Source organism: Ctenocephalides felis, unplaced genomic scaffold (assembly GCF_003426905.1).
Source record: "Ctenocephalides felis isolate EL2017-DRISC unplaced genomic scaffold, ASM342690v1 CF-g0.4_SCAFFOLD_01886, whole genome shotgun sequence".
Taxonomy (NCBI): domain Eukaryota; kingdom Metazoa; phylum Arthropoda; class Insecta; order Siphonaptera; family Pulicidae; genus Ctenocephalides; species Ctenocephalides felis.
In genome coordinates, this window is record NW_020538040.1 from 141714082 (window position 1) to 141734888 (window position 20807).

Here is a 20807-nt window from a genome sequence, read left to right on the forward strand (position 1 = left end):
AAACTTGTCAGCACAACAAATACAATGATATAAAAAAAGAGCAATGAGTTATTTCAACACATGATGCCCCGAGTGAGGATCGAACTCACGACCTTAAGATTATGAGACTTACGCGCTGCCTACTGCGCTACCGAGGCTGTACTAACTTTGTCAGCACTACATGTAAAATCGAATATTTTTAACGATTTGTAACAAATACAATGATACTAAAATGAGCAATGAGTTATTTCAACAACATGATGCCCGGGTGAGGATCGAACTCACGACCTTAAGATTATGAGACTTACGCGCTGCCTACTGCGCTACCGAGGCTGTACTAACTTTGTCAGCACTACATGTAAAATCGAATATTTTTAACGATTTGTAACAAATACAATGATATTAAAAGAGCAATGAGTTATTTCAACGAATGATGCCCCGAGTGAGGATCGAACTCACGACCTTAAGATTATGAGACTTACGCGCTGCCTACTGCGTACCGAGGCTGTACTAACTTGTCAGCACTACATGTAAAATCGAATATTTTTAACGATTTGTAACAAATACAATGATATTACAAAAGAGCAATGAGTTAATTCAACTGAATGTTGCCCCGAGAGTGAGGATCGAACTCACGACCTTAAGATTATGAGACTTACGCGCTGCCTACTGCGCTACCGAGGCTGTACTAACTCTGTCAGCACTACATGTAAAATCGAATATTTTTAACGATTTGTAACAAATACAATAATTAAAAAGAGCAATGAGTTATTCAACAAATGTTGCCCCGAGTGAGGATCGAACTCACGACCTTAAGATTATGAGACTTACGCGCTGCCTACTGCGCTACCGAGGCTGTTCAAACCTTTGTCAGCAAAACAAATACAATGATTATAAAAAGAGCAATGAGTTATTTCAACAACATGATGCCCCGAGTGAGGATCGAACTCACGACCTTAAGATTATGAGACTTACGCGCTGCCTACTGCGCTACCGAGGCTGTACTAACTCTGTCAGCACTACATGTAAAATCGAATATTTTTAACGATTTGTAACAAATACGATGATATTACAAAAGAGCAATGAGTTAATTCAACTGAATGTTGCCCCGAGTGAGGATCGAACTCACGACCTTAAGATTATGAGACTTACGCGCTGCCTACTGCGCTACCGAGGCTGTACTAACCTCGTCAGCACTACATGTAAAATCAAATATTTTTAACCATTTGTAACAAATACAATGATATTAAAAAAGAGCAATGAGTTATTTCAACAACATGATGCCCCGAGTGAGGATCGAACTCACGACCTCAAGATTATGAGACTTACGCGCTGCCTGTTGCGCTACCAAGGCTGTTCAAACCTTGTCAGCACAACAAATACAATGATATTAAAAAAGAGCAATGAGTTATTTCAACAACATGATGCCCCGAGTGAGGATCGAACTCACGACCTTAAGATTATGAGACTTACGCGCTGCCTACTGCGCTACCGAGGCTGTACTAACTCTGTCAGCACCACATGTAAAATCGAATATTTTTAACGATTTGTAACAAATACAATGATACTAAAATGAGCAATGAGTTATTTCAACAACATGATACCCCGGGTGAGGATCGAACTCACGACCTTAAGATTATGAGACTTACGCGCTGCCTACTGCGCTACGAGGCTGTACTAACTTTGTCAGCACACATGTAAAATCGAATATTTTTAACGATTTGTAACAAATACAATGATATTACAAAAGAGCAATGAGTTAACTCAACTGAATGTTGCCCCGAGTGAGGATCGAACTCACGACCTTAAGATTATGAGACTTACGCGCTGCCTACTGCGCTACCGAGGCTGTACTAACTCTTTCAGCACTACATGTAAAATCAAATATTTTTAACGATTTGTAACAAATACAATGATATTAAAAAGAGCAATGAGTTAATTCAAGAATGTTGCCCCGAGTGAGGATCGAACTCACGACCTTAAGATTATGAGACTTACGCGCTGCCTACTGCGCTACCGAGGCTGTACTAACTCTGTCAGCACTACATGTAAAATCGAATATTTTTAACGATTTGTAACAAATACACTAATATTATAAAATAGAAACGAGTTGCCCCGGGTGAGGATCGAACTCACGACCTTAAGATTATGAGACTTACGCGCTGCTTACTGCGCTACCGAGGCTGTACTAACTTTGTCAGCACTACATGTAAAATCGAATATTTTTAACCATTTGTAACAAATACAATAATATTAAAAAGAGCAATGAGTTATTTCAACAACATGATGCCCCGAGTGAGGATCGAACTCACGACCTTAAGATCATGAGACTTACGCGCTGCCTACTGCGCTACCGAGGCTGTACTAACTTTGTCAGCACTACATGTAAAATCGAATATTTTTAACGATTTGTAACAAATGCAGTGATACTAAAATGATCAATGAGTTATTGCAACAACATGATGCCCCGGGTGAGGATCGAACTCACGACCTTAAGATTATGAGACTTACGCGCTGCCTACTGCGCTACCGAGGCTGTACTAACTCTGTCAGCACTACATGTAAAATCGAATATTTTTAACGATTTGTAACAAATACAATGATATTACAAAAGAACAATGAGTTAATTCAACTGAATGTTGCCCCGAGTGAGGATCGAACTCACGACCTTAAGATTATGAGACTTACGCGCTGCCTACTGCGCTACCGAAGCTGTACTAACTCTGTCAGCACTACATGTAAAATCGAATATTTTTAACGATTTGTAACAAATACACTAATATTATAAAATAGAAACGAGTTGCCCCGGGTGAGGATCGAACTCACGACCTTAAGATTATGAGACTTACGCGCTGCCTACTGCGCTACCGAGGCTGTACTAACTTTGTCAGCACTACATGTAAAATCGAATATTTTTAACCATTTGTAACAAATACAATAATATTAAAAAAGAGCAATGAGTTATTTCAACAACATGATGCCCCGAGTGAGATCGAACTCACGACCTTAAGATTATGAGACTTACGCGCCTACTACTGCGCTACCGAGGCTGTTCAACCTTGTCAGCACAACAAATACAATGATATTAAAAAAGAGCAATGGGTTATTTCAACAACATGATGCCCCGAGTGAGGATCGAACTCACGACCTTAAGATTATGAGACTTACGCGCTGCCTACTGCGCTACCGAGGCTGTACTAACTCTGTCAGCACTACATGTAAAATCGAATATTTTTAACGATTTGTAACAAATACGATGATATTACAGAAGAGCAATGAGTTATTTCAACAACATGATGCCCCGAGTGAGGATCGAACTCACGACCTTAAGATTATGAGACTTACGCGCTGCCTACTGCGCTACCGAGGCTGTACTAACTTTGTCAGCACTACATGTAAAATCGAATATTTTTAACCATTTGTAACAAATACAATGATATTAAAAAAGAGCAATGAGTTATTTCAACAACATGTTGCCCCGGGTGAGGATCGAACTCACGACCTTAAGATTATGAGACTTACGCGCTGCCTACTGCGCTACCGAGGCTGTACTAACTCTGTCAGCACTACATGTAAAATCGAATATTTTAACGATTTGTAACAAATACAATGATTTTACAAAGAGCAATAGTTAATTCAACATGTTGCCCGAGTGAGGATCGAACTCACGACCTTAAGATTATGAGACTTACGCGCTGCCTACTGCGCTACCGAGGCTGTACTAACTCTGTCAGCACTACATGTAAAATCGAATATTTTTAACGATTTGTAACAAATACACTAATATTTAAAATAGAAACGAGTTGCCCCGGGTGAGGATCGAACTCACGACCTTAAGATTATGAGACTTACGCGCTGCCTACTGCGCTACCGAGGCTGTACTAACTTTGTCAGCACTACATGTAAAATCGAATATTTTTAACCATTTGTAACAAATACAATAATATTAAAAAAGAGCAATGAGTTATTTCAACAACATGATGCCCCGAGTGAGGATCGAACTCACGACCTTAAGATTATGAGACTTACGCGCTGCCTACTGCGCTACCGAGGCTGTTCAAACCTTGTCAGCACAACAAATACAATGATATTAAAAAAGAGCAATGAGTTATTTCAACAACATGATGCCCCGAGTGAGGATCGAACTCACGACCTTAAGATTATGAGACTTACGCGCTGCCTACTGCGCTACCGAGGCTGTACTAACTTGTCAGCACTACATGTAAAATCGAATATTTTAACGATTTGTAACAAATACACTAATATTATAAAATAGAAACGAGTTGCCCCGGGTGAGGATCGAACTCACGACCTTAAGATTATGAGACTTACGCGCTGCCTACTGCGCTACCGAGGCTGTACTAACTTCGTCAGCACTACATGTAAAATCAAATATTTTTAACCATTTGTAACAAATACAATGATATTAAAAAAGAGCAATGAGTTATTTCAACAACATGATGCCCCGAGTGAGGATCGAACTCACGACCTTAAGATTATGAGACTTACGCGCTGCCTCTGCGCTACCAAGGCTGTTCAAACTTGTCAGCAAAACAAATACAATGATATTAAAAAAGAGCAATGAGTTATTTCAACAACATGATGCCCCGAGTGAGGATCGAACTCACGACCTTAAGATTATGAGACTTACGCGCTGCCTACTGCGCTACCGAGGCTGTACTAACTTTGTCAGCACTACATGTAAAATCGAATATTTTTAACGATTTGTAACAAATACAATGATACTAAAATGAGCAATGAGTTATTTCAACAACATGATGCCCCGGGTGAGGATCGAACTCACGACCTTAAGATTATGAGACTTACGCGCTGCCTACTGCGCTACCGAGGCTGTACTAACTTTGTCAGCACTACATGTAAAATCGAATATTTTTAACGATTTGTAACAAATACAATGATATTAAAAAAGAGCAATGAGTTAAACAACTGAATGTGCCCCGAGTGAGGATCGAACTCACGACCTTAAGATTATGAGACTTACGCGCTGCCTACTGCGCTACCGAGGCTGTACTAACTTTGTCAGCACTACATGTAAAATCGAATATTTTTAACCATTTGTAACAAATACAATGATATTAAAAAAGAGCAATGAGTTATTTCAACAACATGATGCCCCGAGTGAGGATCGAACTCACGACCTTAAGATTATGAGACTTACGCGCTGCCTACTGCGCTACCGAGGCTGTACTAACTTTGTCAGCACTACATGTAAAATCGAATATTTTTAACGATTTGTAACAAATACAATAATATTAAAAAGAGCAATGAGTTATTCAACAACATGATGCCCGAGTGAGGATCGAACTCACGACCTTAAGATTATGAGACTTACGCGCTGCCTACTGCGCTACCGAGGCTGTACTAACTTGTCAGCACTACATGTAAAATCGAATATTTTAACGATTTGTAACAAATACAATGATATTAAAAAAGAGCAATGAGTTAATTCAACAAATGATGCCCCGAGTGAGCATCGAACTCATGACCTTAAGATTATGAGACTTACGCGCTGCCTACTGCGCTACCGAGGCTGTTCAAACCTTGTCAGCACAACAAATACAATGATATTAAAAAAGAGCAATGAGTTATTTCAACAACATGATGCCCCGAGTGAGGATCGAACTCACGACCTTAAGATTATGAGACTTACGCGCTGCCTACTGCGCTACCGAGGCTGTACTAACTCTGTCAGCACTACATGTAAAATCGAATATTTTTAACGATTTGTAACAAATACACTAATATTAAAAATAGAAACGAGTTGCCCCGGGTGAGGATCGAACTCACGATCTTAAGATTATGAGACTTACGCGCTGCCTACTGCGCTACCGAGGCTGTACTAACTTTGTCAGCACTACATGTAAAATCAAATATTTTTAACCATTTGTAACAAATACAATGATATTCAAAAAGAGCAATGAGTTATTTCAACAACATGATGCCCCGAGTGAGGATCGAACTCACGACCTAAGATTATGAGACTTACGCGCTGCCTGTGCGCTACCAGGCTGTTCAAACCTTGTCAGCACAACAAATACAATGATATTAAAAAAGAGCAATGAGTTATTTCAACAACATGATGCCCCGAGTGAGGATCGAACTCACGACCTTAAGATTATGAGACTTACGCGCTGCCTACTGCGCTACCGAGGCTGTACTAACTTTGTCAGCACCACATGTAAAATCGAATATTTTTAACGATTTGTAACAAATACAATGATACTAAAATGAGCAATGAGTTATTTCAACAACATGATGCCCCGGGTGAGGATCGAACTCACGACCTTAAGATTATGAGACTTACGCGCTGCCTACTGCGCTACCGAGGCTGTACTAACTTTGTCAGCACTACATGTAAAATCGAATATTTTTAACGATTTGTAACAAATACAATGATATTACAAAAGAGCAATGAGTTAACTCAACTGAATGTTGCCCCGAGTGAGGATCGAACTCACGACCTTAAGATTATGAGACTTACGCGCTGCCTACTGCGCTACCGAGGCTGTACTAACTTTGTCAGCACTACATGTAAAATCGAATATTTTAACGATTTGTAACAAATACAATGATATTAAAAAAGAGCAATGAGTTATTTCAACAACATGATGCCCCGAGTGAGGATCGAACTCACGACCTTAAGATTATGAGACTTACGCGCTGCCTACTGCGCTACCGAGGCTGTACTAACTCTGTCAGCACTACATGTAAAATCGAATATTTTTAACGATTTGTAACAAATACAATGATATAAAAAGAGCAATGAGTTATTCAACAACATGATGCCCCGAGTGAGGATCGAACTCACGACCTTAAGATTATGAGACTTACGCGCTGCCTACTGCGCTACCGAGGCTGTACTAACTTTGTCAGCACTACATGTAAAATCGAATATTTTTAACCATTTGTAACAAATACAATAATATTAAAAAAGAGCAATGGGTTATTTCAACAACATGATGCCCGGAGTGAGGATCGAACTCACGACCTTAAGATCATGAGACTTACGCGCTGCCTACTGCGCTACCGAGGCTGTACTAACTTTGTCAGCACTACATGTAAAATCGAATATTTTTAACGATTTGTAACAAATACAATGATATTACAAAAGAGCAATGAGTTAATTCAACTGAATGTTGCCCCGGGTGAAGATCGAACTCACGACCTTAAGATTATGAGACTTATGCGCTGCCTAATGCGCTACCGAGGCTGTTCAAACCTTGTCAGCACAACAAATACAATGATATTAAAAAAGAGCAATGAGTTATTCAACAACATGATGCCCCGAGTGAGGATCGAACTCACGACCTTAAGATTATGAGACTTACGCGTGCCTACTGCGCTACCGAGGCTGTACTAACTCTGTCAGCACTACATGTAAAATCGAATATTTTAACGATTGTAACAAATACACTAATATTATAAAATAGAAACGAGTTGCCCCGGGTGAGGATCGAACTCACGACCTTAAGATTATGAGACTTACGCGCTGCCTACTGCGCTACCGAGGCTGTACTAACCTCGTCAGCACTACATGTAAAATCAAATATTTTTAACCATTTGTAACAAATACAATGATATTAAAAAAGAGCAATGAGTTATTTCAACAACATGATGCCCCGAGTGAGGATCGAACTCACGACCTTAAGATTATGAGACTTACGCGCTGCCTGTTGCGCTACCAAGGCTGTTCAAACCTTGTCAGCACAACAATACAATGATATAAAAAAGAGCAATGAGTTTTTCAACAACATGATGCCCCGAGTGAGGATCGAACTCACGACCTTAAGATTATGAGACTTACGCGCTGCCTACTGCGCTACCGAGGCTGTACTAACTTTGTCAGCACCACATGTAAAATCGAATATTTTTAACGATTTGTAACAAATACAATGATACTAAAATGAGCAATGAGTTATTTCAACAACATGATACCCCGGGTGAGGATCGAACTCACGACCTTAAGATTATGAGACTTACGCGCTGCCTACTGCGCTACCGAGGCTGTACTAACTTTGTCAGCACCACATGTAAAATCGAATATTTTTAACGATTTGTAACAAATACAATGATATTACAAAAGAGCAATGAGTTAACTCAACTGAATGTTGCCCGAGTGAGGATCGAACTCACGACCTTAAGATTATGAGACTTACGCGCTGCCTACTGCGCTACCGAGGCTGTACTAACTCTGTCAGCACTACATGTAAAATCAAATATTTTTAACGATTTGTAACAAATACAATGATATTACAAAAGAGCAATGAGTTAATTCAATGAATGTTGCCCCGAGTGAGGATCGAACTCACGACCTTAAGATTATGAGACTTACGCGCTGCCTACTGCGCTACCGAGGCTGTACTAACTCTGTCAGCACTACATGTAAAATCGAATATTTTTAACGATTGTAACAAATACACTAATATTATAAAATAGAAACGAGTTGCCCGGGTGAGGATCGAACTCACGACCTTAAGATTATGAGACTTACGCGCTGCCTACTGCGCTACCGAGGCTGTACTAACTTTGTCAGCACTACATGTAAAATCGAATATTTTTAACCATTTGTAACAAATACAATAATATTAAAAAAGAGCAATGAGTTATTTCAACAACATGATGCCCGAGTGAGGATCGAACTCACGACCTTAAGATTATGAGACTTACGCGCTGCCTACTGCGCTACCGAGGCTGTACTAACTTTGTCAGCACACATGTAAAATCGAATATTTTAACGATTTGTAACAAATCAGTGATACTAAAATGATCAATGAGTTATTTCAACAACATGATGCCCCGGGTGAGGATCGAACTCACGACCTTAAGATTATGAGACGCGCTGCCTACTGCGCTACCGAAGCTGTACTAACTCTGTCAGCACTACATGTAAAATCGAATATTTTTAACGATTTGTAACAAATACACTAATATTATAAAATAGAAACGAGTTGCCCCGGGTGAGGATCGAACTCACGACCTTAAGATTATGAGACTTACGCGCTGCCTACTGCGCTACCGAGGCTGTACTAACTTTGTCAGCACTACATGTAAAATCGAATATTTTTAACCATTTGTAACAAATACAATAATATTAAAAAAGAGCAATGAGTTATTTCAACAACATGACGCCCCGAGTGAGCATCGAACTCACGACCTTAAGATTATGAGACTTACGCGCTACCTACTGCGCTACCGAGGCTGTTCAAACCTTGTCAGCACAACAAATACAATGATATTAAAAAAGAGCAATGGGTATTTCAACAACATGATGCCCCGAGTGAGGATCGAACTCACGACCTTAAGATTATGAGACTTACGCGCTGCCTACTGCGCTACCGAGGCTGTACTAACTCTGTCAGCACTACATGTAAAATCGAATATTTTTAACGATTTGTAACAAATACGATGATATTACAAAAGAGCAATGAGTTAATTCAACTGAATGTTGCCCCGAGTGAGGATCGAACTCACGACCTTAAGATTATGAGACTTACGCGCTGCCTACTGCGCTACCGAGGCTGTACTAACCTCGTCAGCACTACATGTAAAATCAAATATTTTTAACCATTTGTAACAAATACAATGATATTAAAAAAGAGCAATGAGTTATTTCAACAACATGATGCCCCGAGTGAGGATCGAACTCACGACCTCAAGATTATGAGACTTACGCGCTGCCTGTTGCGCTACCAAGGCTGTTCAAACCTTGTCAGCACAACAAATACAATGATATTAAAAAAGAGCAATGAGTTATTTCAACAACATGATGCCCCGAGTGAGGATCGAACTCACGACCTTAAGATTATGAGACTTACGCGCTGCCTACTGCGCTACCGAGGCGGTACTAACTTTGTCAGCACCACATGTAAAATCGAATATTTTTAACGATTTGTAACAAATACAATGATACTAAAATGAGCAATGAGTTATTTCAACAACATGATACCCCGGGTGAGGATCGAACTCACGACCTTAAGATTATGAGACTTACGCGCTGCCTACTGCGCTACCGAGGCTGTACTAACTTTGTCAGCACCACATGTAAAATCGAATATTTTTAACGATTTGTAACAAATACAATGATATTACAAAAGAGCAATGAGTTAACTCAACTGAATGTTGCCCCGAGTGAGGATCGAACTCACGACCTTAAGATTATGAGACTTACGCGCTGCCTACTGCGCTACCGAGGCTGTACTAACTCTTTCAGCACTACATGTAAAATCGAATATTTTTAACGATTTGTAACAAATACAATGATATTACAAAAGAGCAATGAGTTAATTCAACTGAATGTTGCCCCGAGTGAGGATCGAACTCACGACCTTAAGATTATGAGACTTACGCGCTGCCTACTGCGCTACCGAGGCTGTACTAACTCTGTCAGCACTACATGTAAAATCGAATATTTTTAACGATTTGTAACAAATACACTAATATTATAAAATAGAAACGAGTTGCCCCGGGTGAGGATCGAACTCACGACCTTAAGATTATGAGACTTACGCGCTGCCTACTGCGCTACCGAGGCTGTACTAACTTTGTCAGCACTACATGTAAAATCGAATATTTTTAACCATTTGTAACAAATACAATAATATTAAAAAAGAGCAATGAGTTATTTCAACAACATGATGCCCCGAGTGAGGATCGAACTCACGACCTTAAGATCATGAGACTTACGCGCTGCCTACTGCGCTACCGAGGCTGTACTAACTTTGTCAGCACTACATGTAAAATCGAATATTTTTAACGATTTGTAACAAATACAGTGATACTAAAATGAGCAATGAGTTATTGCAACAACATGATGCCCCGGGTGAGGATCGAACTCACGACCTTAAGATCATGAGACTTACGCGCTGCCTACTGCGCTACCGAGGCTGTACTAACTTTGTCAGCACTACATGTAAAATCGAATATTTTTAACGATTTGTAACAAATACAATGATATTACAAAAGAGCAATGAGTTAATTCAACTGAATGTTGCCCCGAGTGAGGATCGAACTCACGACCTTAAGATTATGAGACTTACGCGCTGCCTACTGCGCTACCGAGGCTGTACTAACTCTGTCAGCACTACATGTAAAATCGAATATTTTTAACGATTTTTAACAAATACAATGATATTACAAATGAGCAATGAGTTAATTCAAACGATGTTGCCCCGAGTGAGGATCGAACTCACGACCTTAAGATTATGAGACTTACGCGCTGCCTACTGCGCTACCGAGGCTGTACTAACTTGTCAGCACTACATGTAAAATCGAATATTTTTAACGATTTGTAACAAATACAATAATATTAAAATAGACAACAGTTGCCCGGGTGAGGATCGAACTCACGACCTTAAGATTATGAGACTTACGCGCTGCCTACTGCGCTACCGAGGCTGTACTAACTTGTCAGCACTACATGTAAAATCGAATATTTTTAACATTTGTAACAAATACAATGATATTAAAAAAGAGCAATGAGTATTTCAACAACATGATGCCCCGAGTGAGGATCGAACTCACGACCTTAAGATTATGAGACTTACGCGCTGCCTACTGCGCTACCGAGGCTGTACTAACTTGTCAGCACTACATGTAAAATCGAATATTTTTAACGATTTGTAACAAATACAATGATATTACAAAAGAGCAATGAGTTATTCAACAATGTTGCCCCGAGTGAGGATCGAACTCACGACCTTAAGATTATGAGACTTACGCGCTGCCTACTGCGCTACCGAGGCTGTACTAACTCTGTCAGCACTACATGTAAAATCGAATATTTTAACGATTTGTAACAAATACAATGATATTACAAAAGAGCAATGAGTTAATTCAACAAATGTTGCCCCGAGTGAGGATCGAACTCACGACCTTAAGATTATGAGACTTACGCGCTGCCTACTGCGCTACCGAGGCTGTACTAACTCTGTCAGCACTACATGTAAAATCGAATATTTTTAACGATTTGTAACAAATACACTAATATTAAAATAGACACGAGTTGCCCCGGGTGAGGATCGAACTCACGACCTTAAGATTATGAGACTTACGCGCTGCCTACTGCGCTACCGAGGCTGTACTAACTTTGACAGCACTACATGTAAAATCGAATATTTTTAACCATTTGTAACAAATACAATAATATTAAAAAAGAGCAATGAGTTATTTCAACAACATGATGACGACCTTAAGATCATGAGACTTCCGCGCTGCCTACTGCGCTACCGAGGCTGTACTAACTTTGTCAGCACTACATGTAAAATCGAATATTTTTAACGATTTGTAACAAATACAATGATATTACAAAAGAGCAATGAGTTAATTCAACTGAATGTTGCCCCGGGTGAGGATCGAACTCACGACCTTAAGATTATGAGACTTACGCGCTGCCTACTGCGCTATCGAGGCTGTACTAACTCCGTCAGCACTACATGTAAAATCGAATATTTTTAACGATTTTTAACAAATACAATGATATTACAAATGAGCAATGAGTTAATTCAACAGAATGTTGCCCCGAGTGAGGATCGAACTCACGACCTTAAGATTATGAGACTTACGCGCTGCCTACTGCGCTACCGAGGCTGTACTAACTTTGACAGCACTACATGTAAAATCGAATATTTTTAACCATTTGTAACAAATACAATAATATTAAAAAAGAGCAATGAGTTATTTCAACAACATGATGACGACCTTAAGATCATGAGACTTCCGCGCTGCCTACTGCGCTACCGAGCCTGTACTAACTTTGTCAGCACTACATGTAAAACCGAAAATTTTTAACCATTTGTAACAAATACAATAATATTAAAAAAGAGCAATGAGTTATTTCAACAACATGATGCCCCGAAGTGAGGATCGAACTCACGACCTTAAGATTATGAGACTTACGCGCTGCCTACTGCGCTACCGAGGCTGTACTAACTCTGTCAGCACTACATGTAAAATCGAATATTTTTAACGATTTGTAACAAATACACTAATATTATAAAATAGAAACGAGTTGCCCCGGGTGAGGATCGAACTCACGACCTTAAGATTATGAGACTTACGCGCTGCCTACTGCGCTACCGAGGCTGTACTAACTTTGTCAGCACTACATGTAAAATCGATATTTTTAACCATTTGTAACAAATACAATAATATTAAAAAAGAGCAATGGGTTATTTCAACAACATGATGCCCGGAGTGAGGATCGAACTCACGACCTTAAGATCATGAGACTTACGCGCTGCCTACTGCGCTACCGAGGCTGTACTAACTTTGTCAGCACTACATGTAAAATCGAATATTTTTAACGATTTGTAACAAATACAATGATATTACAAAAGAGCAATGAGTTAATTCAACAGAATGTTGCCCCGGGTGAAGATCGAACTCACGACCTTAAGATTATGAGACTTATGCGCTGCCTAATGCGCTACCGAGGCTGTTCAAACCTTGTCAGCACAACAAATACAATGATATTAAAAAAGAGCAATGAGTTATTTCAACAACATGATGCCCCGAGTGAGGATCGAACTCACGACCTTAAGATTATGAGACTTACGCGCTGCCTACTGCGCTACCGAGGCTGTACTAACTCTGTCAGCACTACATGTAAAATCGAATATTTTTAACGATTTGTAACAAATACACTAATATTATAAAATAGAAACGAGTTGCCCCGGGTGAGGATCGAACTCACGACCTTAAGATTATGAGACTTACGCGCTGCCTACTGCGCTACCGAGGCTGTACTAACCTCGTCAGCACTACATGTAAAATCAAATATTTTTAACCATTTGTAACAAATACAATGATATTAAAAAAGAGCAATGAGTTATTTCAACAACATGATGCCCCGAGTGAGGATCGAACTCACGACCTCAAGATTATGAGACTTACGCGCTGCCTGTTGCGCTACCAAGGCTGTTCAAACCTTGTCAGCACAACAAATACAATGATATTAAAAAAGAGCAATGAGTTATTTCAACAACATGATGCCCCGAGTGAGGATCGAACTCACGACCTTAAGATTATGAGACTTACGCGCTGCCTACTGCGCTACCGAGGCTGTACTAACTTGTCAGCACCACATGTAAAATCGAATATTTTTAACGATTTGTAACAAATACAATGATACTAAAATGAGCAATGAGTTATTTCAACAACATGATACCCCGGGTGAGGATCGAACTCACGACCTTAAGATTATGAGACTTACGCGCTGCCTACTGCGCTACCGAGGCTGTACTAACTTTGTCAGCACCACATGTAAAATCGAATATTTTTAACGATTTGTAACAAATACAATGATATTACAAAGAGCAATGAGTTACTCAACTGAATGTTGCCCCGAGTGAGGATCGAACTCACGACCTTAAGATTATGAGACTTACGCGCTGCCTACTGCGCTACCGAGGCTGTACTAACTCTTTCAGCACTACATGTAAAATCAAATATTTTTAACGATTTGTAACAAATACAATGATATTACAAAAGAGCAATGAGTTAATTCAACTGAATGTTGCCCCGAGTGAGGATCGAACTCACGACCTTAAGATTATGAGACTTACGCGCTGCCTACTGCGCTACCGAGGCTGTACTAACTCTGTCAGCACTACATGTAAAATCGAATATTTTAACCATTTGTAACAAATACACTAATATTATAAAATAGAAACGAGTTGCCCCGGGTGAGGATCGAACTCACGACCTTAAGATTATGAGACTTACGCGCTGCCTACTGCGCTACCGAGGCTGTACTAACTTTGTCAGCACTACATGTAAAATCGAATATTTTTAACCATTTGTAACAAATACAATAATATTAAAAAAGAGCAATGAGTTATTTCAACAACATGATGCCCCGAGTGAGGATCGAACTCACGACCTTAAGATTATGAGACTTACGCGCTGCCTACTGCGCTACCGAGGCTGTACTAACTTTGTCAGCACTACATGTAAAATCGAATATTTTTAACGATTTGTAACAAATACAAGTGATACTAAAATGATCAATGAGTTATTTCAACAACATGATGCCCGGGTGAGGATCGAACTCACGACCTTAAGATTATGAGACGCGCTGCCTACTGCGCTACCGAGGCTGTACTAACTTGTCAGCACTACATGTAAAATCGAATATTTTTAACGATTTGTAACAAATACACTAATATTATAAAATAGAACGAGTTGCCCCGGGTGAGGATCGAACTCACGACCTTAAGATTATGAGACTTACGCGCTGCCTACTGCGCTACCGAGGCTGTACTAACTTGTCAGCACTACATGTAAAATCGAATATTTTTAACGATTTGTAACAAATACAATAATATTAAAAAAGAGCAATGAGTTATTTCAACAACATGACGCCCCGAGTGAGCATCGAACTCACGACCTTAAGATTATGAGACTTACGCGCTACCTACTGCGCTACCGAGGCTGTTCAAACCTTGTCAGCACAACAAATACAATGATATTAAAAAAGAGCAATGGGTTATTTCAACAACATGATGCCCCGAGTGAGGATCGAACTCACGACCTTAAGATTATGAGACTTACGCGCTGCCTACTGCGCTACCGAGGCTGTACTAACTCTGTCAGCACTACATGTAAAATCGAATATTTTTAACGATTTGTAACAAATACGATGATATTACAAAAGAGCAATGAGTTAATTCAACTGAATGTTGCCCCGAGTGAGGATCGAACTCACGACCTTAAGATTATGAGACTTACGCGCTGCCTACTGCGCTACCGAGGCTGTACTAACCTCGTCAGCACTACATGTAAAATCAAATATTTTTAACCATTTGTAACAAATACAATGATATTAAAAAAGAGCAATGAGTTATTTCAACAACATGATGCCCCGAGTGAGGATCGAACTCACGACCTCAAGATTATGAGACTTACGCGCTGCCTGTTGCGCTACCAAGGCTGTTCAAACCTTGTCAGCACAACAAATACAATGATATTAAAAAAGAGCAATGAGTTATTTCAACAACATGATGCCCCGAGTGAGGATCGAACTCACGACCTTAAGATTATGAGACTTACGCGCTGCCTACTGCGCTACCGAGGCGGTACTAACTTTGTCAGCACCACATGTAAAATCGAATATTTTTAACGATTTGTAACAAATACAATGATACTAAAATGAGCAATGAGTTATTTCAACAACATGATACCCCGGGTGAGGATCGAACTCACGACCTTAAGATTATGAGACTTACGCGCTGCCTACTGCGCTACCGAGGCTGTACTAACTTTGTCAGCACCACATGTAAAATCGAATATTTTTAACGATTTGTAACAAATACAATGATATTACAAAAGAGCAATGAGTTAACTCAACTGAATGTTGCCCCGAGTGAGGATCGAACTCACGACCTTAAGATTATGAGACTTACGCGCTGCCTACTGCGCTACCGAGGCTGTACTAACTCTTTCAGCACTACATGTAAAATCAAATATTTTTAACGATTTGTAACAAATACAATGATATTACAAAAGAGCAATGAGTTAATTCAACTGAATGTTGCCCCGAGTGAGGATCGAACTCACGACCTTAAGATTATGAGACTTACGCGCTGCCTACTGCGCTACCGAGGCTGTACTAACTCTGTCAGCACTACATGTAAAATCGAATATTTTTAACGATTTGTAACAAATACACTAATATTATAAAATAGAAACGAGTTGCCCCGGGTGAGGATCGAACTCACGACCTTAAGATTATGAGACTTACGCGCTGCTTACTGCGCTACCGAGGCTGTACTAACTTTGTCAGCACTACATGTAAAATCGAATATTTTTAACCATTTGTAACAAATACAATAATATTAAAAAAGAGCAATGAGTTATTTCAACAACATGATGCCCCGAGTGAGGATCGAACTCACGACCTTAAGATCATGAGACTTACGCGCTGCCTACTGCGCTACCGAGGCTGTACTAACTTTGTCAGCACTACATGTAAAATCGAATATTTTTAACGATTTGTAACAAATGCAGTGATACTAAAATGATCAATGAGTTATTGCAACAACATGATGCCCCGGGTGAGGATCGAACTCACGACCTTAAGATTATGAGACTTACGCGCTGCCTACTGCGCTACCGAGGCTGTACTAACTCTGTCAGCACTACATGTAAAATCGAATATTTTTAACGATTTGTAACAAATACAATGATATTACAAAAGAGCAATGAGTTAATTCAACTGAATGTTGCCCCGAGTGAGGATCGAACTCACGACCTTAAGATTATGAGACGCGCTGCCTACTGCGCTACCGAAGCTGTACTAACTCTGTCAGCACTACATGTAAAATCGAATATTTTTAACGATTTGTAACAAATACACTAATATTATAAAATAGAAACGAGTTGCCCCGGGTGAGGATCGAACTCACGACCTTAAGATTATGAGACTTACGCGCTGCCTACTGCGCTACCGAGGCTGTACTAACTTGTCAGCACTACATGTAAAATCGAATATTTTTAACCATTTGTAACAAATACAATAATATTAAAAAAGAGCAATGAGTTATTTCAACAACATGACGCCCCGAGTGAGCATCGAACTCACGACCTTAAGATTATGAGACTTACGCGCTACCTACTGCGCTACCGAGGCTGTTCAAACCTTGTCAGCACAACAAATACAATGATATTAAAAAAGAGCAATGGGTTATTTCAACAACATGATGCCCCGAGTGAGGATCGAACTCACGACCTTAAGATTATGAGACTTACGCGCTGCCTACTGCGCTACCGAGGCTGTACTAACTCTGTCAGCACTACATGTAAAATCGAATATTTTTAACGATTTGTAACAAATACGATGATATTACAGAAGAGCAATGAGTTATTTCAACAACATGATGCCCCGAGTGAGGATCGAACTCACGACCTTAAGATTATGAGACTTACGCGCTGCCTACTGCGCTACCGAGGCTGTACTAACTTTGTCAGCACTACATGTAAAATCGAATATTTTTAACCATTTGTAACAAATACAATGATATTAAAAAAGAGCAATGAGTTATTTCAACAACATGATGCCCCGAGTGAGGATCGAACTCACGACCTTAAGATTATGAGACTTACGCGCTGCCTACTGCGCTACCGAGGCTGTACTAACTCTGTCAGCACTACATGTAAAATCGAATATTTTTAACGATTTGTAACAAATACAATGATTTACAAATGAGCAATGAGTTAATTCAACTGAATGTTGCCCCGAGTGAGGATCGAACTCACGACCTTAAGATTATGAGACTTACGCGCTGCCTACTGCGCTACCGAGGCTGTACTAACTCTGTCAGCACTACATGTAAAATCGAATATTTTTAACGATTTGTAACAAATACACTAATATTATAAAATAGAAACGAGTTGCCCCGGGTGAGGATCGAACTCACGACCTTAAGATTATGAGACTTACGCGCTGCCTACTGCGCTACCGAGGCTGTACTAACTTGTCAGCACTACATGTAAAATCGAATATTTTTAACCATTTGTAACAAATACAATAATATTAAAAAAGAGCAATGAGTTATTTCAACAACATGATGCCCCGAGTGAGGATCGAACTCACGACCTTAAGATTATGAGACTTACGCGCTGCCTACTGCGCTACCGAGGCTGTTCTAACCTTGTCAGCAAACAAATACAATGATATTGAAAAAGAGCAATGAGTATTTCAACAACATGATGCCCCGAGTGAGGATCGAACTCACGACCTTAAGATTATGAGACTTACGCGCTGCCTACTGCGCTACCGAGGCTGTACTAACTCTGTCAGCACTACATGTAAAATCGAATATTTTTAACGATTTGTAACAAATACACTAATATTATAAAATAGAAACGAGTTGCCCCGGGTGAGGATCGAACTCACGACCTTAAGATTATGAGACTTACGCGCTGCCTACTGCGCTACCGAGGCTGTACTAACTTGTCAGCACTACATGTAAAATCGAATATTTTTAACCATTTGTAACAAATACAATAATATTAAAAAAGAGCAATGAGTTATTTCAACAACATGATGCCCGAGTGAGCATCGAACTCACGACCTTAAGATTATGAGACTTACGCGCTGCCTACTGCGCTACCGAGGCTGTCAAACCTGGTCAGCACAACAAATACATGATATAAAAAAGAGCAATGGGTTATTTCAACAACATGATGCCCCGAGTGAGGATCGAACTCACGACCTTAAGATTATGAGACTTACGCGCTGCCTACTGCGCTACCGAGGCTGTACTAACTCTGTCAGCACTACATGTAAAATCGAATATTTTTAACGATTTGTAACAAATACACTATATTATAAAATAGAAACGAGTTGCCCCGGGTGAGGATCGAACTCACGACCTTAAGATTATGAGACTTACGCGCTGCCTACTGCGCTACCGAGGCTGTACTAACTTTGTCAGCACTACATGTAAAATCGAATATTTTTAACCATTCGTAACAAATACAATATATTAAAAAAGAGCAATGAGTTAATTTCAACAACATGATGCCCCGAGTGAGGATCGAACTCACGACCTTAAGATTATGAGACTTACGCGCTGCCTACTGCGCTACCGAGGCTGTACTAACTTTGTCAGCACTACATGTAAAATCGATATTTTTTTAACGATTTGTAACAAATACAATGATATTACAAAAGAGCAATGAGTTATTTCAACTGACATGATGCCCCGAGTGAGGATCGATCACGACCTTAAGATTATGAGACTTACGCGCTGCTACTGCGCTACCGAGGCTGTACTAACTTTGTCAGCACTACATGTAAAATCGAATATTTTTAACGATTTGTAACAAATGCAGTGATACTAAAAGATCAATGAGTTATTGCAACAACATGATGCCCCGGTGAGGATCGAACTCACGACCTTAACATTATGAGACTTACGCGCTGCCTACTGCGCTACCGAGGCTGTACTAACTCTGTCAGCACTACATGTAAAATCGAATATTTTTAACGATTTGTAACAAATACAATGATATTACAAAAGAACAATGAGTTAATTCAACTGAATGTTGCCCCGAGTGATGATCGAACTCACGACCTTAAGATTATGAGACTTACGCGCTGCCTACTGCGCTACCGAGGCTGTACTAACTCTGTCAGCACTACATGTAAAATCGAATATTTTTAACGATTTGTAACAAATACAATAATAATAAAAAAAAAATAAACAAAACGAGTTTGCCCCGGGTGAGGATCGAACTCACGACCTTAAGATTATGAGACTTACGCGCTGCCTACTGCGCTACCGAGGCTGTACTAACTTTGTCAGCACTACATGTAAAATCGAATATTTTTAACCATTTGTAACAAATACAATAATATTAAAAAGAGCATGAGTTATTTCAACAACATGATGCCCCGAGTGAGCATCGAACTCACGACCTTAAGATTATGAGACTTACGCGCTGCCTACTGCGCTACCGAAGCTGTTCAAACCTTGTCAGCACAACAAATACAATGATATTAAAAAAGCAATGGTTTATTTCAACAACATAATGCCCCGAGTGAGGATCGAACTCACGACCTTAAGATTATGAGACTTACGCGCTGCCTACTGCGCTACCGAGGCTGTACTAACTCAGTCAGCACTACATGTAAAATCGAATATTTTTAACGATTTGTAACAAATACACTAATATTAAAAAATAGAAACAAGTTGCCCCGGGTGAGGATCGAACTCACGACCTTAAGATTATGAGACTTACGCGCTGCCTACTGCGCTACCGAGGCTGTACTAACTTGTCAGCACTACATGTAAAATCGAATATTT

General features: G+C 39.8%; 75 non-coding genes across 75 annotated transcripts; all 75 read right to left on the bottom strand.

Moving 5' to 3' along the window:
- Window positions 1-64: 64 nt before the first annotated feature.
- Trnam-cau lies at window positions 65-137 on the bottom strand. The gene has a single exon. It is a non-coding gene; the product is annotated as a tRNA-Met (tRNA).
- Window positions 138-762: 625 nt separating this feature from the next.
- On the bottom strand, window positions 763-835 carry Trnam-cau. The gene has a single exon. It is a non-coding gene; the product is annotated as a tRNA-Met (tRNA).
- A 71-nt stretch (window positions 836-906) lies between these two features.
- Trnam-cau lies at window positions 907-979 on the bottom strand. The gene has a single exon. It is a non-coding gene; the product is annotated as a tRNA-Met (tRNA).
- Window positions 980-1083: 104 nt separating this feature from the next.
- Window positions 1084-1156, bottom strand: Trnam-cau. Its single transcript has one exon. It is a non-coding gene; the product is annotated as a tRNA-Met (tRNA).
- Window positions 1157-1404: 248 nt separating this feature from the next.
- On the bottom strand, window positions 1405-1477 carry Trnam-cau. The gene has a single exon. It is a non-coding gene; the product is annotated as a tRNA-Met (tRNA).
- A 278-nt stretch (window positions 1478-1755) lies between these two features.
- Trnam-cau lies at window positions 1756-1828 on the bottom strand. Its single transcript has one exon. It is a non-coding gene; the product is annotated as a tRNA-Met (tRNA).
- Window positions 1829-1929: 101 nt separating this feature from the next.
- On the bottom strand, window positions 1930-2002 carry Trnam-cau. Its single transcript has one exon. It is a non-coding gene; the product is annotated as a tRNA-Met (tRNA).
- A 440-nt stretch (window positions 2003-2442) lies between these two features.
- Window positions 2443-2515, bottom strand: Trnam-cau. The gene has a single exon. It is a non-coding gene; the product is annotated as a tRNA-Met (tRNA).
- A 265-nt stretch (window positions 2516-2780) lies between these two features.
- Trnam-cau lies at window positions 2781-2853 on the bottom strand. Its single transcript has one exon. It is a non-coding gene; the product is annotated as a tRNA-Met (tRNA).
- A 246-nt stretch (window positions 2854-3099) lies between these two features.
- On the bottom strand, window positions 3100-3172 carry Trnam-cau. Its single transcript has one exon. It is a non-coding gene; the product is annotated as a tRNA-Met (tRNA).
- A 104-nt stretch (window positions 3173-3276) lies between these two features.
- Window positions 3277-3349, bottom strand: Trnam-cau. Its single transcript has one exon. It is a non-coding gene; the product is annotated as a tRNA-Met (tRNA).
- Window positions 3350-3453: 104 nt separating this feature from the next.
- Window positions 3454-3526, bottom strand: Trnam-cau. Its single transcript has one exon. It is a non-coding gene; the product is annotated as a tRNA-Met (tRNA).
- A 257-nt stretch (window positions 3527-3783) lies between these two features.
- Window positions 3784-3856, bottom strand: Trnam-cau. The gene has a single exon. It is a non-coding gene; the product is annotated as a tRNA-Met (tRNA).
- A 104-nt stretch (window positions 3857-3960) lies between these two features.
- Trnam-cau lies at window positions 3961-4033 on the bottom strand. Its single transcript has one exon. It is a non-coding gene; the product is annotated as a tRNA-Met (tRNA).
- Window positions 4034-4104: 71 nt separating this feature from the next.
- On the bottom strand, window positions 4105-4177 carry Trnam-cau. The gene has a single exon. It is a non-coding gene; the product is annotated as a tRNA-Met (tRNA).
- An 86-nt stretch (window positions 4178-4263) lies between these two features.
- On the bottom strand, window positions 4264-4336 carry Trnam-cau. Its single transcript has one exon. It is a non-coding gene; the product is annotated as a tRNA-Met (tRNA).
- A 246-nt stretch (window positions 4337-4582) lies between these two features.
- Trnam-cau lies at window positions 4583-4655 on the bottom strand. Its single transcript has one exon. It is a non-coding gene; the product is annotated as a tRNA-Met (tRNA).
- A 103-nt stretch (window positions 4656-4758) lies between these two features.
- Trnam-cau lies at window positions 4759-4831 on the bottom strand. The gene has a single exon. It is a non-coding gene; the product is annotated as a tRNA-Met (tRNA).
- Window positions 4832-4933: 102 nt separating this feature from the next.
- Window positions 4934-5006, bottom strand: Trnam-cau. The gene has a single exon. It is a non-coding gene; the product is annotated as a tRNA-Met (tRNA).
- Window positions 5007-5110: 104 nt separating this feature from the next.
- On the bottom strand, window positions 5111-5183 carry Trnam-cau. Its single transcript has one exon. It is a non-coding gene; the product is annotated as a tRNA-Met (tRNA).
- A 419-nt stretch (window positions 5184-5602) lies between these two features.
- Trnam-cau lies at window positions 5603-5675 on the bottom strand. The gene has a single exon. It is a non-coding gene; the product is annotated as a tRNA-Met (tRNA).
- An 87-nt stretch (window positions 5676-5762) lies between these two features.
- Window positions 5763-5835, bottom strand: Trnam-cau. The gene has a single exon. It is a non-coding gene; the product is annotated as a tRNA-Met (tRNA).
- A 245-nt stretch (window positions 5836-6080) lies between these two features.
- Trnam-cau lies at window positions 6081-6153 on the bottom strand. The gene has a single exon. It is a non-coding gene; the product is annotated as a tRNA-Met (tRNA).
- A 103-nt stretch (window positions 6154-6256) lies between these two features.
- Window positions 6257-6329, bottom strand: Trnam-cau. The gene has a single exon. It is a non-coding gene; the product is annotated as a tRNA-Met (tRNA).
- Window positions 6330-6433: 104 nt separating this feature from the next.
- On the bottom strand, window positions 6434-6506 carry Trnam-cau. The gene has a single exon. It is a non-coding gene; the product is annotated as a tRNA-Met (tRNA).
- Window positions 6507-6609: 103 nt separating this feature from the next.
- Window positions 6610-6682, bottom strand: Trnam-cau. Its single transcript has one exon. It is a non-coding gene; the product is annotated as a tRNA-Met (tRNA).
- A 101-nt stretch (window positions 6683-6783) lies between these two features.
- Trnam-cau lies at window positions 6784-6856 on the bottom strand. Its single transcript has one exon. It is a non-coding gene; the product is annotated as a tRNA-Met (tRNA).
- Window positions 6857-7438: 582 nt separating this feature from the next.
- Window positions 7439-7511, bottom strand: Trnam-cau. The gene has a single exon. It is a non-coding gene; the product is annotated as a tRNA-Met (tRNA).
- A 245-nt stretch (window positions 7512-7756) lies between these two features.
- Window positions 7757-7829, bottom strand: Trnam-cau. The gene has a single exon. It is a non-coding gene; the product is annotated as a tRNA-Met (tRNA).
- A 455-nt stretch (window positions 7830-8284) lies between these two features.
- Window positions 8285-8357, bottom strand: Trnam-cau. The gene has a single exon. It is a non-coding gene; the product is annotated as a tRNA-Met (tRNA).
- A 592-nt stretch (window positions 8358-8949) lies between these two features.
- On the bottom strand, window positions 8950-9022 carry Trnam-cau. The gene has a single exon. It is a non-coding gene; the product is annotated as a tRNA-Met (tRNA).
- A 247-nt stretch (window positions 9023-9269) lies between these two features.
- Window positions 9270-9342, bottom strand: Trnam-cau. The gene has a single exon. It is a non-coding gene; the product is annotated as a tRNA-Met (tRNA).
- Window positions 9343-9446: 104 nt separating this feature from the next.
- Trnam-cau lies at window positions 9447-9519 on the bottom strand. The gene has a single exon. It is a non-coding gene; the product is annotated as a tRNA-Met (tRNA).
- A 248-nt stretch (window positions 9520-9767) lies between these two features.
- Trnam-cau lies at window positions 9768-9840 on the bottom strand. The gene has a single exon. It is a non-coding gene; the product is annotated as a tRNA-Met (tRNA).
- A 280-nt stretch (window positions 9841-10120) lies between these two features.
- On the bottom strand, window positions 10121-10193 carry Trnam-cau. The gene has a single exon. It is a non-coding gene; the product is annotated as a tRNA-Met (tRNA).
- A 104-nt stretch (window positions 10194-10297) lies between these two features.
- On the bottom strand, window positions 10298-10370 carry Trnam-cau. The gene has a single exon. It is a non-coding gene; the product is annotated as a tRNA-Met (tRNA).
- An 88-nt stretch (window positions 10371-10458) lies between these two features.
- Window positions 10459-10531, bottom strand: Trnam-cau. The gene has a single exon. It is a non-coding gene; the product is annotated as a tRNA-Met (tRNA).
- Window positions 10532-10811: 280 nt separating this feature from the next.
- Window positions 10812-10884, bottom strand: Trnam-cau. Its single transcript has one exon. It is a non-coding gene; the product is annotated as a tRNA-Met (tRNA).
- A 104-nt stretch (window positions 10885-10988) lies between these two features.
- Window positions 10989-11061, bottom strand: Trnam-cau. The gene has a single exon. It is a non-coding gene; the product is annotated as a tRNA-Met (tRNA).
- A 103-nt stretch (window positions 11062-11164) lies between these two features.
- On the bottom strand, window positions 11165-11237 carry Trnam-cau. The gene has a single exon. It is a non-coding gene; the product is annotated as a tRNA-Met (tRNA).
- A 258-nt stretch (window positions 11238-11495) lies between these two features.
- Window positions 11496-11568, bottom strand: Trnam-cau. Its single transcript has one exon. It is a non-coding gene; the product is annotated as a tRNA-Met (tRNA).
- A 100-nt stretch (window positions 11569-11668) lies between these two features.
- Window positions 11669-11741, bottom strand: Trnam-cau. The gene has a single exon. It is a non-coding gene; the product is annotated as a tRNA-Met (tRNA).
- Window positions 11742-11843: 102 nt separating this feature from the next.
- Window positions 11844-11916, bottom strand: Trnam-cau. Its single transcript has one exon. It is a non-coding gene; the product is annotated as a tRNA-Met (tRNA).
- An 86-nt stretch (window positions 11917-12002) lies between these two features.
- On the bottom strand, window positions 12003-12075 carry Trnam-cau. The gene has a single exon. It is a non-coding gene; the product is annotated as a tRNA-Met (tRNA).
- Window positions 12076-12512: 437 nt separating this feature from the next.
- Trnam-cau lies at window positions 12513-12585 on the bottom strand. Its single transcript has one exon. It is a non-coding gene; the product is annotated as a tRNA-Met (tRNA).
- A 422-nt stretch (window positions 12586-13007) lies between these two features.
- Trnam-cau lies at window positions 13008-13080 on the bottom strand. The gene has a single exon. It is a non-coding gene; the product is annotated as a tRNA-Met (tRNA).
- Window positions 13081-13504: 424 nt separating this feature from the next.
- Window positions 13505-13577, bottom strand: Trnam-cau. The gene has a single exon. It is a non-coding gene; the product is annotated as a tRNA-Met (tRNA).
- An 88-nt stretch (window positions 13578-13665) lies between these two features.
- Window positions 13666-13738, bottom strand: Trnam-cau. The gene has a single exon. It is a non-coding gene; the product is annotated as a tRNA-Met (tRNA).
- Window positions 13739-13986: 248 nt separating this feature from the next.
- Trnam-cau lies at window positions 13987-14059 on the bottom strand. Its single transcript has one exon. It is a non-coding gene; the product is annotated as a tRNA-Met (tRNA).
- A 277-nt stretch (window positions 14060-14336) lies between these two features.
- On the bottom strand, window positions 14337-14409 carry Trnam-cau. The gene has a single exon. It is a non-coding gene; the product is annotated as a tRNA-Met (tRNA).
- Window positions 14410-14513: 104 nt separating this feature from the next.
- Trnam-cau lies at window positions 14514-14586 on the bottom strand. Its single transcript has one exon. It is a non-coding gene; the product is annotated as a tRNA-Met (tRNA).
- Window positions 14587-14673: 87 nt separating this feature from the next.
- Window positions 14674-14746, bottom strand: Trnam-cau. The gene has a single exon. It is a non-coding gene; the product is annotated as a tRNA-Met (tRNA).
- A 104-nt stretch (window positions 14747-14850) lies between these two features.
- Trnam-cau lies at window positions 14851-14923 on the bottom strand. The gene has a single exon. It is a non-coding gene; the product is annotated as a tRNA-Met (tRNA).
- Window positions 14924-15181: 258 nt separating this feature from the next.
- Trnam-cau lies at window positions 15182-15254 on the bottom strand. Its single transcript has one exon. It is a non-coding gene; the product is annotated as a tRNA-Met (tRNA).
- Window positions 15255-15501: 247 nt separating this feature from the next.
- On the bottom strand, window positions 15502-15574 carry Trnam-cau. Its single transcript has one exon. It is a non-coding gene; the product is annotated as a tRNA-Met (tRNA).
- A 104-nt stretch (window positions 15575-15678) lies between these two features.
- Window positions 15679-15751, bottom strand: Trnam-cau. Its single transcript has one exon. It is a non-coding gene; the product is annotated as a tRNA-Met (tRNA).
- A 248-nt stretch (window positions 15752-15999) lies between these two features.
- On the bottom strand, window positions 16000-16072 carry Trnam-cau. Its single transcript has one exon. It is a non-coding gene; the product is annotated as a tRNA-Met (tRNA).
- A 280-nt stretch (window positions 16073-16352) lies between these two features.
- Trnam-cau lies at window positions 16353-16425 on the bottom strand. The gene has a single exon. It is a non-coding gene; the product is annotated as a tRNA-Met (tRNA).
- Window positions 16426-16529: 104 nt separating this feature from the next.
- Window positions 16530-16602, bottom strand: Trnam-cau. The gene has a single exon. It is a non-coding gene; the product is annotated as a tRNA-Met (tRNA).
- A 441-nt stretch (window positions 16603-17043) lies between these two features.
- Window positions 17044-17116, bottom strand: Trnam-cau. Its single transcript has one exon. It is a non-coding gene; the product is annotated as a tRNA-Met (tRNA).
- A 261-nt stretch (window positions 17117-17377) lies between these two features.
- On the bottom strand, window positions 17378-17450 carry Trnam-cau. Its single transcript has one exon. It is a non-coding gene; the product is annotated as a tRNA-Met (tRNA).
- A 247-nt stretch (window positions 17451-17697) lies between these two features.
- Window positions 17698-17770, bottom strand: Trnam-cau. The gene has a single exon. It is a non-coding gene; the product is annotated as a tRNA-Met (tRNA).
- Window positions 17771-17874: 104 nt separating this feature from the next.
- On the bottom strand, window positions 17875-17947 carry Trnam-cau. Its single transcript has one exon. It is a non-coding gene; the product is annotated as a tRNA-Met (tRNA).
- Window positions 17948-18051: 104 nt separating this feature from the next.
- Window positions 18052-18124, bottom strand: Trnam-cau. Its single transcript has one exon. It is a non-coding gene; the product is annotated as a tRNA-Met (tRNA).
- A 103-nt stretch (window positions 18125-18227) lies between these two features.
- Trnam-cau lies at window positions 18228-18300 on the bottom strand. The gene has a single exon. It is a non-coding gene; the product is annotated as a tRNA-Met (tRNA).
- Window positions 18301-18388: 88 nt separating this feature from the next.
- Trnam-cau lies at window positions 18389-18461 on the bottom strand. The gene has a single exon. It is a non-coding gene; the product is annotated as a tRNA-Met (tRNA).
- A 103-nt stretch (window positions 18462-18564) lies between these two features.
- Window positions 18565-18637, bottom strand: Trnam-cau. The gene has a single exon. It is a non-coding gene; the product is annotated as a tRNA-Met (tRNA).
- A 69-nt stretch (window positions 18638-18706) lies between these two features.
- Window positions 18707-18779, bottom strand: Trnam-cau. The gene has a single exon. It is a non-coding gene; the product is annotated as a tRNA-Met (tRNA).
- Window positions 18780-18867: 88 nt separating this feature from the next.
- Window positions 18868-18940, bottom strand: Trnam-cau. The gene has a single exon. It is a non-coding gene; the product is annotated as a tRNA-Met (tRNA).
- Window positions 18941-19183: 243 nt separating this feature from the next.
- Trnam-cau lies at window positions 19184-19256 on the bottom strand. The gene has a single exon. It is a non-coding gene; the product is annotated as a tRNA-Met (tRNA).
- Window positions 19257-19343: 87 nt separating this feature from the next.
- On the bottom strand, window positions 19344-19416 carry Trnam-cau. Its single transcript has one exon. It is a non-coding gene; the product is annotated as a tRNA-Met (tRNA).
- Window positions 19417-19520: 104 nt separating this feature from the next.
- Trnam-cau lies at window positions 19521-19593 on the bottom strand. The gene has a single exon. It is a non-coding gene; the product is annotated as a tRNA-Met (tRNA).
- Window positions 19594-20216: 623 nt separating this feature from the next.
- Trnam-cau lies at window positions 20217-20289 on the bottom strand. The gene has a single exon. It is a non-coding gene; the product is annotated as a tRNA-Met (tRNA).
- Window positions 20290-20533: 244 nt separating this feature from the next.
- On the bottom strand, window positions 20534-20606 carry Trnam-cau. The gene has a single exon. It is a non-coding gene; the product is annotated as a tRNA-Met (tRNA).
- An 88-nt stretch (window positions 20607-20694) lies between these two features.
- On the bottom strand, window positions 20695-20767 carry Trnam-cau. The gene has a single exon. It is a non-coding gene; the product is annotated as a tRNA-Met (tRNA).
- Window positions 20768-20807: the final 40 nt, after the last annotated feature.